The sequence below is a fragment of the Salvelinus sp. IW2-2015 genome, unplaced genomic scaffold (genome assembly GCF_002910315.2).
Source record: "Salvelinus sp. IW2-2015 unplaced genomic scaffold, ASM291031v2 Un_scaffold1811, whole genome shotgun sequence".
In the NCBI taxonomy this organism is placed as follows: Eukaryota; Metazoa; Chordata; class Actinopteri; order Salmoniformes; family Salmonidae; genus Salvelinus; species Salvelinus sp. IW2-2015.
Window position 1 is genome coordinate 39,049 of NW_019943184.1, and position 8,583 is coordinate 47,631.

General features: G+C 46.0%; 1 pseudogene; it reads right to left on the reverse strand.

The window, feature by feature from the left end:
• Nucleotides 1–705: 705 nt before the first annotated feature.
• LOC112072063 (mitogen-activated protein kinase kinase kinase kinase 5-like) overlaps nucleotides 706–8,583 on the reverse strand; it is an 80,170-nt pseudogene continuing 72,292 nt past the window's right edge.

Genomic DNA, 8,583 nt, shown 5'->3' on the forward strand with positions numbered 1-8,583 from the left:
TGAGTGAAGGTGTACTGTTGTGATCAGAGAGCTGAGTGAAGTGTTACCGGTGATCAGGAGAGGCTGGTGCAAGCGCTTACCGGTGATCAGAGAGGCTAGTGAAGGGTTACCGGTGATCAGAGAGGCTGAGTGAAGGGTTACCGGTGATCAGAGAGGCTGAGCCAACAGCTAGTAACAGGGACCGTCTTTTTGGCCAGGACAGCTTTAGCAACTGTTCTAAGTAACAGTAACAGGCTAGTAACTGTTCTCAGCAACAGGGCTGGGAGTCAGGGCTAGTAACTGTTCTCAGTAACAGGGCTGGGGTCAGGCTAGTAACTGTTCTCAGTAACAGGGACAGGCTGGGGTCAGGGCTAGTAAACTGTTTTCAGCAACAGGGACAGGCTGAGGTCAGGTAGAACTGTTCTCAGTAACAGGGACAGGGGCTGGGGTCAGGGCTAGTAACTGTTTTCTCAGTAACCAGGGACAGGGCTGGGGTCAGGGCTAGTAACTGTTTCGCAGTAACAGGTCTGAGGTCAGGGCTTAGTAAACTGTTCTCAGTTAACAGGGACAGGGCTGGAGGTCAGGGCTAGTAACTGTTCTCAGTAACAGGACAGACTGAGGTCAGGGCTAGTAACTGTTCTCAGTACAGGGGACAGGCTGGGGTCAGGGCTAGTAACTGTTCGTCAGTAACAGGGACCATGCGGCTGAGGACAGGGCTAGGTAACTGTTCTCAGTAACAGGGACAGGACTGAGGTCAGGGCTAAGTAAACTGTTCTCAGTAACAGGGACAGGGCTGAGGTCCAGGCTAGTAATCAGTTCTCAGTAACAGGGACAGGGCTAGGTAACTTGTTCTCAGTAACATGCTGGGGTCAGGGCTAGTAACTGTTCTCAGTAACAGGCTGAGGTCAGGGCTAGTAACTGTTCTCATTAACAGGGTCAGGCTAGTAACTGTTCTCAGTAACAGGGCTGGGGTCAGGGCTAGTAACTGTTCTCATTGCCCCGGCCAGGATGTAGAGGTTGCTCAGGCTGTGGGGTTGTCAGTGGGCCGGCTCTCCAGAACCACCACCCTGTTAGAGAGAGAGAGGTCAGTCAGAAGCAGTACATCAGTAAACATATATTAACACTGCAGGTTACAGCTGCCAGCCAGGTACAATTTATACAATAGAATTAATGAATATAAATGAGTCAGAGAGAGTAGCAGGCAGAGAGATAAGTGGACTGGCTACATTTTTAAAATGGCACTAAGTTAATATGACACTACAAGATCATGAATGTAGAGGTAGGTGCCACCCTTCCAGCAGATTGACAGATGAGATGGAGGTTAGGTGTCTCTGCCCACAGAGGGTACATCAGAGACCATTAGCGCCTGATCCAGTCAAATGGAATTACAGAGATCAGAGAGAGACACTCAAACCAGGTGGCATGGCAGTGCCCAGGTGCCAGTCTGAATAAAAACATGCAGGTTGGTAGAGCAGATAGAGGCTGTTGCAGGGAATAGTGGAATGTTGCTGGGCCTCCTGCCCCCAGGCCTCCTGCCCTCCCGGCCTCCAGGGGCCTCCTGCCCTCCCCGGCTCCAGGGGGCCTCCTGCCCTCTCGGCTCCAGGGGCCTCCTGCCCTCTCGGCTCCAGGGGCCTCCTGCCCTCTCGGCTCCAGGGGGCCTCTGCCCTTCGGCTCAGGGGGCCTCCTGCCTCTCGGCTCCAGGGGGCCTCCTGCCCTCTCGGCCTCCAGGGGCCTCCTGCCCTCTCGGCTCCAGGGGCCTCCTGCCCTCTAGGCTCCAGGGGGCCTCCTGCCCCCTGCCCTCCAGGGGCCTCATGCCCTTCAGGGGGCCTCATGCCCTCAGGGGGCCTCATGCCCTCCAGGCTCCAGGGTCCTGCCCTGTGTCTGAGACAGATTTAGTGGTTTCTATAGTTGAGGAGAACTGGTTTGCTGCACTCACCAGAGCGCCCACTCTGCTGCATTCTTGGGTACTAAATGGATAGTGTAACCAACCAGTGGGTGGATCATTGAAGCTGTAATGTGCTGAGTACATGTCATCCCTACTGCCTCTGATCTGGTGGACTCACTAAACAGAGAACATCCCTCGTCATCCCTACTGCCTCTGATCTGGTGGACTCACTAAACAGAGAACATCCCTGGTCATCTGTACTGCCTCTGATCTGGTGGACTCACTAAACACAAACACTTCGTTTGTAAATGATATCTGAGTGTTGGTGTGCCCCTGCGCTTCGTCAATAAATAATAATGAAAAAAATGATGCCATCTGGTTTGCTTAATATAAGGACATTTAAATGGTTTATATTTGAACTTTTAGTATGTTTTGTACATTTGATCAATTCCATTTACTTTTGATAATTATGTACATTTAAAACCAAATACTTTTAGACTTTTACTCAAATAATATTTCACTGGGTGACTTTCACTTTGACTTGAGTCATTTTCTATTAAGGTATCTTTACTTTTACTCCAGTTTGACGACAGGGTACTTCTTCCACCACTGCTGTATACTATGGACATTTTCTGAAATGACAACTCAAAAATACAAAACAATCCTGTGTATCACCTTTAACTGTATTGTCTAGCCTTCCTCCGCCATGTCATAATCATATTTACATTTAGTGTGGTCAAGATATTGCAAACATATTCAGAGTCTGGTTGTATAGTTACCGAAGTGACTGAATGGTTTTGTTACTACGGTAACACCTACCTCGTTGGACTTGAAGCTCTTTCCCTGCATGCCGTGCTTCCAGAAGGCCAGAACRCTGTCCTGAAGGCACACTGGAGCACGAGGAGAGACGGGTAGAGGGAYGTCAAGTCAAGACAGGAAGGATATCAGCATTGGTCTTTTCATTTACATTTGGATCATTTARCAGACACTCGTATCAWTAGTATCAGTCAGTGTATTCAACCAGGTAGTAAAACAACCATATATCACAGTCTTTACAAGTAAACCTATCCTTAATAAAGCAGTTATCATATACATTATTACACAGTTACTTTACACATTTACTATGCATATTATAACACTGTTACTATACACCAGGGATCATCCACTAGATTCAGCCGTGGGTCGATTTCTGGAGCGGATGGTCAAGGGGCCGGAACATAATTACAAATAATTTSTRGACAGAAAAWTYSWCMGCAAGAATCCCAAACAGATGTGTTTGATTTAAAAACAATAAATAATCTCAAACTTTGCTTCCATTTGTATATGACACGTGTTGCACATTTAGGGAACATTCAGAGGAGGAAACTTTCCGTGGGAATTAACGGAAATATATATGAATTAGAATACGTACATAATGGAATAATATATGGAATTAACGTAATATATGGGAATTAAGAATATATGGGATTAACGTGAATATATGGGAATTAACGTGAATAATATGGAATTAACGTGAATATATGGGAATTAACGTGAAATATGGGAATTAACGTGAATATATGGGAAATTAACGTATATATGGGAATTAACGTAATATATGGGAATTTAAACGTTAATATATGGGAATTAACGTTAATATATGGAAGAATGAACGTGAAAACTAATATGGAATTAACGTGAATATATGGGAATTAACGTGAATATATGGGAATTAACGTGGAATATATGGGAATTAACGGAAATATATGCAAATTAATATTAATACCATTTAAATGTAGATGTTTTTTGCATTGGATATATTTACCATATCATATGGAGACAGAAACATAAACCTTTTACCTTATCATAAGTAGACATAATTACAAATGATTAAATCCTTCCAATAGAAATTTTAAAAACTATTTAGTTACGAATTGAACTTTAATTAAATGAGTTGACTCTTCACATGGGAGGATTTACTGAACAAACAAAATAAAGGGAATATTGAATGATCCCCAATGATCCGTCACATCTCCCAAAAACGTTTTCAACATACATCTGTAAAATGATAGTCTAGAAACTAAAGCTTTGGTTGTCCTTCCTCTTAGGCTTCCATGTCTTCTCTCTGACCTCCTCAATGTCCAACTCAAAACAGACTCAAATTTGCCCCGATGGCCACCAATTCTTCAACCCTTGTATTGGTCAGCCTGTTGCGTGCTTTAGTGTGGGTGCTCCCAACAAAGGACCAGTTGCGCTTGAGGCGGCTGATGTTGTTGGGATTTGGAGATGTGATGGAGGTAACAGGGGAAAGAGCTCAGATCCACAAAGTCCCTTCCACCAGGTGGCTGATGAGATATGTTGGCACGACTGCCATATTGCATCTCCTTCTCAAAGCCCTTGCTTGGAAGTGTACTTCGCCAGACTGCCAAGAAACCTTGCCCTCATCCAGGCCAAGGTGGCGAGACACGGCAATGATGACACATAGACCTTGTTGATCTCTGCACCAGACAGGATGCTTCTTGCCGCATACTTGGGGTCCAACGATGTACGCTGCGGTGTGTATGGGCTTTCTCAGGCAGAAGTTTCAAGCTTTTAAAATGTATTCAGAACTGCAGTTTTCCTCTGCTTGCAGCAACAGTGAAGTGGGCAGGGCAGCACGGATTTCTTCTCTACATCTGCAAGCAGAGTCTGAACATCAGACAGGACGGCATTGTCTCCCTCAATCCGTGCAATGGCTACTGCTAATAGTTTCAGGAGTTTCAGACTGCTTACCACTCTCTCCCAAAATACATCATCCAGGAGGATCCTCTTGATGGGGCTGTCCATATACGGCAGACTGTGATATGCCATTCTCGGAGAGACTCCATCCCTCCAGGAGACTGTCAAACATGATGACAACACCACCCCAACAGGTGTTGTGGGCAGCTCAATGTGGTGCTCTTATTCTTCTCACTTTGCTTGGTGAGGTAGATTGCTGCTATAACTTGATGATCCTTCAACATACCTAACCATTTCCTTGGCTCTCTGTAGAGTGTATCCCTTGTTTCAGTGCCATGATGTTCCTTGAGGAGCAGATTCAATGCATGAGCAGTACAGCCAATGGGTGTGATGTGAGGTAGGACTCCTCCACTTTAGACCAAGCAGCCTTCATGTTCGCAAGCATTGTGTGTCACAAGTGCAAATACCTTCAGTGGTCAAGGTCATTGATGACTGCCTTCAGCTCATCTGCAATGTAGAGACCTGTGTTGTTCCTGTTTGTCCCTTGTGTCTGTTCTCTTGTAGAATACTGGTTGAGGGGGTGGAGATGATGTAGTTAATTATTCCTTGCCCACGAACATTCAACCCCCATCAGAGATGATTGCAATACAGTCCTGCTTCTCTATGATTCGCTTGACCTTCACTTTGAACTCTGCATCCAGCAAATGAGTAGATAAAATCAATGTCTGTTTGGTTTCATGTTGGGTGTGGGAGGGTGTCTGGTTGAGAGTGTTGTTGGAGGGTGTCTGGTTGAGGTGTCTGGTTAGGGTGTTAGAGTGTCTTGGTGTGAGGGTGTCTGGATTGGAGGGGTGTCTGGTTGGACGGTGTCTGGTTGGAGAGGTGTCTGTTGGTTTGGAGGGGTGTCTGGTTGGGAGGGGTGTCTGGTTGAGGGGTGTCTGGTTGGAGAGGTGTCTGGTTGGAGGGTGTCTCGTTTGGAGGTGGTGTCTGTTGGAGGGGTGTCTGGTTTGGAGAGGTGTCTGGTTGGAGGGGTGTACTGCGTGGGCGAAAACATTCAGAAATCTCTCTCCAATACACATTGCTTGGAAGCGTCAGAGTGACCAGTTGCATACACAAGCTCCAAGCAGACATTCATACAGCTATTTCTGCTGGAAATACGTTCCTCATTGCGTGTCAAAAAAACTTTCTGATTCCAGGAGGACATGAGCTGTTCTATCGATAACGGTGTCTGACTCATCATTTTCACCTCTGTAATAGAAGTAGGAGGGACTTTTGTCAAGAGAGATTGCTTCGTTGTGAGCGCGCTGAGGGAACTTTATGCATTGAGGGATGATTCTGCAAGAATGCACTGTGGGATGCAGGAGGGGTTTGCAATTCATTGAAGTTGGGGAATAGTTTACCAAAATATGCCACAAATGACCTAGAATTTGGCCTTATGTGTATCCACAAAAAAAGCTTGCAGCTGTGTTTAAGCGAACTGATGAAATTTAAGCAAAATTCCCCAACTTCAACTTCCAATGGAAATTTCAGGAATTTTTCCGACCCTTTGCAACCCGTAATCAACGGCGGTCTCTCTATTGTACCAGTGGGAATAGTCGGGAAGCACATTTCTTAATTTCAAATAACTTGGAGCAATTTCCTGGTTTGGGGACCATAAAAACCGCGAGTTGGGGAACCCTGCTACACACGACGTAAACTCTTACAGCCCACAAGTCAACATTCACACACGTTCATTGCATTTACAACGTATCACCCTACACGTCATTTACACTTCCTACACACGTCAACACTCTACGCCACGTTATCCTCTACGCACGTAAACATTCGTAAACTCATACACTCTAACACGTCTTACATCACGACACTATCACGTTTACCTTACGCTATACACTTCCTACGGCACGTTTTACACCACTATAACTCATTACATTCTTCCGTCATACACGTCATTACACTTCCTAGCACACGTATTTACACTTCCTACACACGTTCCATTACACTTCCTAACACGTCATTACACTTCCTAACACACGCGTTCATTACACGTCCTCACACTTATACACGTTATAGAACAACTTCCTACATCACGTTATAATAGTACAACTTCCTGACACACGGTATGACACTTCCTACAGGACACACGTCATTACACTTCCTATACACGTCATTACACTTCCTACACACGTCATTACACTTCCTATACACGTCATTACACGTCATTACACTTCCTACACACGTCATTACACTTCCTACACACGTCATTACACTTCCTACACACGTCATTACACTTCCTACACACGTCATTACACTTCCTATACACGTTATAACACCTCCTATACACGTTATAACACTGAAGGATGTACAGTAGAAGGTGAATAAGAGAGGACATCTTACCAACGGATCCAATGGTGAAGTCAAAGCTGAGCTCTGAGGCYAGCTTCTTGTTGGACTTCAGTCTTCCCTGGAGGTTAACGATCTTGAGATTTTCTAGAAGAGGAAGAGAATCTTTTAGAATAGTGGGCCGGATTAAAAACAGACATTTATATGAGCAGGGAAAACTTTCCTCAGGGCAGTGCACTACTTTAGACCAGAGCCATACGGTGACCAGAAACCTATGAGCTCTGGTCAAAAGTAGTGCACYACACCGGGAATCGGGTGCCATTTGGAACACATCCTGAGTGCAGGTCAAGAGGTTATCATCTCTACGGGGTCAGAGGTCATACTTACTGTCCAGGCACACTAGCACGGTGTCCCTCTCCAGCTGGGTCACGTGGATGGCGTCCACCGCTTGACCAGCTAGGGGGGAGACATATAGAACGGTCACCATGGAGATWTCCCTTCTGGCATCCAATAATAGGTAACCAATAGAAACGGTTTGTTTCAATATGCACATACCAGTGACGGTCGGTGCCTTTTAAGAGGGAGGGAGGACGATTATTTTCTTAATGAGCATGGCCTTGTTGCTATTACAGCATATTGGATGACTTGTTATTCGTATTCCATTCACCCAGTTCAATGTTAACATGGATAGGTTTAGGCTCGTGTAGCCCACAGTCATTTAGCATAGCCAGATCAGGACCTAACATAAGGACAACTCAGAGTATGCTATTCTGTTCTTCTGAAATAGACTACATTTTCTTCATTTTAGATCTGTCTAAAATAAATAATGGATTTATTGTGAAGGTTTAGGCTATATTAAAATGGATTTATTAGACTTTTTAAAACGTAGATGTTCCAAAGGTTTGCATCAGTGGCTTGTAGTCTGTGTGGAAGCCAGGAGACGCTAAATGTGTTTGTTAATTAACGGTCAATTACCTTGAGAACAGTTATTTGCTTGACTATCACCGGCTGACAAAATGTCATGACCACCACAGCCCTAGTTGAGGCTGATTGTTTCTCTGTGCAGTGCAGGTAAGGTAGTAGTGTCGTAGGGTAAGGTAGTAGTGTCGTAGGGTAAGGTAGTAGTGTCGTAGGGTAAGGTAGTAGTGTCGTAGGGTAAGGTAGTAGTGTCGTAGGGTAAGGCTGGTCCTGGAGTGGAGAACGTAGAATCGTCTAGACTAGAAGTGGATTAGGCAACCCTAGTCCCCGGACTACACGACGGTGAAAAGCCCCCCGACTACACGACGGTGAAAAGCCCCCCGACTACACGACGGTGAAAAGCCCCCCGACTACATGACGGTGAAAAGCCCCCCCGACTACATGACGGTGAAAAGCCCCCCCCGACTACACGACGGTGGAAAGCCCCCCCGACTACATGACGGTGAAAAGCCCCCCGACACAGACGGTGAAAAGCCCCCCCGACTACACGACGGTGAAAAGCCCCCCGACACACGACGGTGAAAAGGCCCCCGACTACACGACGGTGAAAAGCCCCCCGACTACATGACGGTGAAAAGCCCCCCGACTACACGACGGTGAAAAGCCCCCCGACTACACGACGGTGAAAAGCCCCCGACACATGACGGTGAAAAGCCCCCCGACTACACGACGGTGAAAAGCCCCCGACACATGACGGTGAAAAGCCT